The following is a 4,516-nucleotide window of genomic DNA, read 5'->3' on the forward strand; positions in this document are numbered from 1 at the left end:
CTCCCACGAGAGAGACCTATCAGAACCAGTGGTACTGAAGGAAGGAGTTTATGGGAAACAGAACCGAGAAGAGAGTGTATGCAGACACATTCTCTACATTCATAATAAGTCTGGGAAGCCAGAGCTCCAGTGGAGGGAACCTTCACATTTGTGGGTGGGAGATGCATTCCACTCACATTCTCCTTAAGTAAAGTTTATTCCCCAGGATGTCCCCCCAGTAATACCAATTTTAAGGTGCTACTTGCAAGCACATGGTTGCTACTATATACTCTTGAAGGTCAACTGCTTGAAGGATACTTGCCTGAAGGTTGTCTGTCATCAAAAGCAATCAGACCCTAATGTCTGTCCCACCCTAAGTGGGGCTCACTCCCTTCTGATAAGGATCATAGATTGTTCCCCTGGAGAAGAGCTCAGGGGCACTCAAGATCAACCCAGCTCAGAGATGACCAAGGTTAGGCTGCCATCTTGACTCTGGAACCCACCCATCTTGTTACGTACCTTCCTGTCACATGTGTGCCTCTAGTACCTCCCCTTCCTATTGCATGTATACCACTAGCCCCACCTCCTGTTACATGTATGCCTCTAACACAATCCCTCCTGTTAAGTATGTGCTTGTTGTGCCTTGCATGCCCGAGAATACATAAGGTGATGTTAAGAACACATTCTCTCTCTCTGCTTGGACCTGGTTCCTGATGCCATGGTAGAAGTGAGCACCCCAAAACTTTTGTCTCTTAATTTCTTCCCTTCAATTACACAACTGTCATTCAGGACCCATCTGGATGTGGGGCTGGGTCCCACAGGAGTTCAGGCCGCACTGAAGGCACTAGTAAAAGGCTCCAGGAACTGATGGGACACCAGTGGAAATGTTCCAACAAGCTGATGAAGCACTGGAAGCATCCACTCATCTGTGCCGGAAAATCTGGAGGATGGCTACTTGGTCATCTTACTGGGAAAAAATCCTTAATGGAACCCATTCCACAGAAAGGTGACTCAATGGAATGTTCGAATTATGGAACAATATCATTAATATCAAGTGAAAGTGAAATTTTGCTGAAAAGCAAACAGCAGTTGTGGCAGCAGGGAGCTGTCAGAGGGTCAGGCAGAAGAGGACATGGAACAAAGACTGTCGTTGCTGACGTCAGATAATTTTGGCTGAAAGCACAAAGGTGTTTACTTGGGTTTTATTGACTGTGCAAAGGTATTCGACTGTGGGGATCCTAACGAACTATGGATAGCCTTGAGAAGAATGGGAATTCCACAGCACTTCACTGTGTCGCTGTGGAACTTGTACATGGATTAAGAGGCAGTTGTGCTAACAGAATAAGAGACTATTAACGTGATTCAAAATCAGGAAAGGTGTGGGTCAGGGTTGTATCCTATCACCACACTTGTTCAATCTGTGTGCTGAGCAGATCCTCTGGGAAGCTGGCTTCTATGAAGAAGAATGTGGCATCAGGACTGGAGGAAAGCTAACTGACAACCTGTGATCGACAGCGAGGAGGATGTGCAGCGCTTGCTGATGAAGACCAGGACTGCAGCCTTCAGTCTGGATCACAGCTCAATGCGAAGAACACCCAAATCCTCCCAACTGGACCACCGGGCAATAGCATGATAAACGGAGAAAAGGTGTGTTCAAGTTACGGTGCTGGTGAACAATATTGAAATATACCATGGACGCAAGACAGACAGACAAACCTGCTTGGAAGCAGTAAAGCCTGAGAGCTCTCTGGAGACAAGAATGGAGACTTCGTCTTACACTTTGGACCTGCTGTCAGGGCAGACCAGTCTGTAGAGAAGGCCATCTTGCTTGGTAGAGGGGCAGTGAAAAAGAAGAAGGCCCTCAATTAGATGGACTGGCAGGGCAGCTGCAATAACGAGCTCATGTATCAGAACAATTATGAGGCTGGTGCAACCCGGCAATGTGCCCTTCTCTGGTGCACAGGGTTCCTATGGGCTGAAACCAATTTGGCGGTATCTAACCATAGCTGCCTTCAAGTTCTTATGACCAGCCAGAACTGTGCTAAGTGCTTTTTTCTTAAATTAAATACTTTTATTGGGGCTCTTATATCTTTTATCACAACCCATACATTCATCCATTGTGTCAAGCACATTTGCACGTATGCTGCCATAATCATTTTCAAAGCATTTTCTTTCTACGTGAGCCCTTGGTATCAACTCATTTTTCCCCATCTAAGTGTATTAAGTACAGTATCTCATTTAGTCCTAACTACCCTATGTGGTAGGTGACATCACCCTTGTTTTCCAGATGAGAAAACAGGGTTGAGAGAGGTTGTCACTGCCCCTTCCTCTTTCCATTTATACTCCTGCTTTTGACAGTCCCACCTGATATCATGACTGCTATAATTATGGTATCTGTATGTATGAGAGGGCTTCACGAAGTTTATAGAAATATTCCATTTCCCCCACAAACTTTTAAAAGTCCCCTTGTATGGCTTCCTGGCTCCTCTGATGCAGTTCCACGTTTGCAAACACCAGGCACATATGTGTACGGATGGCACACTGTACACTCAGTGTGTCCAATTACAGCTGTCCCTTCATTAGCACTGCTCTAAACCAGGGCTGAGGAACCATTTTTTCTGCCAGGGCCATTTGGATATTTATGGTATCACTGACAGGAGCCCTGGTTACTCAGTGGACTGCAATCTGAAAGATTGGAAGTTCGAAACCACCAGCTGCTCCAACAGAGAAGCTTCCGACTCCTGTAAAGAGTTTCAGTCGTGGAAACTCAGGGGCCATTCGATACTACCCTAGACCACGGCGACGAGTGGGCACTGACCCAATGGCAGTGAGTTTTGTTTCACAGGCCATACTGGTCAAACATTGATTGATTGATTTCAGTTTGTTCCAATAATGTACTGTGGTTTAGGAGAAAGTTTACAAAGCATTTAGTTGTCAGTGTAAGGCATGTAAAAATGATGATTTATAAATTATCAGGGGTTCGGGAGGGAGGGGACTGGGGGAATGAGGAGAAAAAAATTGAGGAGCTGATACCAAGGGCTCAAGTAGAAAGAAAATGTTTTGAAAATGATGGCAACAAGTGTACAAATGTGCTTAACACAATGGATGCATGTATGTATTGTGATAAGAGCTGTATGAGCCCCCAATAAAATTATTAAAAAAAAGCATTTTGTTAACATTCCAAATTCATAGATTGTTCTGTGATGTGGGCTGTGATTCCCACCGCGTGTCATCAGTTTCGTGGGTCCATTTCCTTTTGTCACGCTGCGCTGTTCCTGCCTGCCCTGCACTTTGAGGTCAGTGCTGCCCTTTGGGCTTCCTCGGCTTGATTGTAGTCAGAGGTGACCTCTGGGGGTGCCTCCAGCTCTAAGTTCACACTTGTTACTCCTCTGGGTTATTACAGCTCTCCGAGGGGCTGTGAAAAGGCATCACACAGTGGCCCTGATTCATGTTCCCTGATGGAGATGTTCAGCAGCTTTTCATTTATTAAAAGATCATTTTATCGGGGACTCTTATAACTCTTGTTAGAGTCCATCCATCGATTGCATCAGGCATGTCTGTACATGTTGCCTTCATTCTTTACCAGACATTCACTTTCTACTGAGCCCTTGTTATCAGCTCTGTATTTCCCTTCCTCCCTCCCCCTCGAACATTTCATTAGCTCACACCTTGAGCTGTTAATCACAAAGCCAGCAGCTTGAACTCACCAGCCACTCCTCTGGAGACAGACGAGGCTTTCTGTTCCCATAGAGTTAAAGCCTCAGAAACCCACAGGGACAACTCTGCGCTGTTGTGTATGATGGCTTCGCCTGGATCTACTTGATGGCAATGCATTGGGGTTGAATGTGATGGCTGGAACGGCTTCTCTTTGGAGGGGCCTGTGATGTTAGCTGACATTGATTTCTCAGGCCTTAGGTCAGATAGGCTCCACCCCTGTTCGGAATCTTTACAGGTGTTAACTCACTTAATTCTCAAACCACCCTACAAGGGAGATACCATTTTCCACATCTATGAAGTCGCCATCATGGCTGTTATCTCCTTCCTAGATGTGGATGGTACCCCCATGGTGCCTCCAAACAATGGCTCAAACACTAATTGTGAGGAAAAAGCCGGCCAGGCAGTGTTTCGTTCTGTGGGGTCGCTGTGAGCTGGACAGACTTGACATGTAGAACAGGAAGTAAATAGTCTTACCAGCCACAGAGCTATAGATGAGTAAAACGCGGTTTACTCAGTGGTTGGTTCAAATGTACACAACGAGTACTTGATCAAGCTGGGCTCTGTGCTGATCTCAACGCTAATATTCCAGCTCCTATCTCCCACACTCATTCTCTGCTCTTATTAAAAATTCTACGTAAATACCAGTGTGATTTACCTCTGATATTACCGTTTCCCCGAAAATAAGACAGTGTCTTTTATTAATTTTTGCTCCCAAAGATGAGCTAGGGCTTATTTTCAGGGGATGTCTTATTTTTCCATGAAGAATACGGTACACATTGTTTTATTAAGAGACCTTGCACTTCCTGTCTGCTCTGGCTGC

The sequence above is a fragment of the Echinops telfairi genome, unplaced genomic scaffold (genome assembly GCF_000313985.2).
Source record: "Echinops telfairi isolate 266 unplaced genomic scaffold, ASM31398v2 ScPeMD7_7457;HRSCAF=8495, whole genome shotgun sequence".
Lineage (NCBI taxonomy): Eukaryota > Metazoa > Chordata > Mammalia > Afrosoricida > Tenrecidae > Echinops > Echinops telfairi.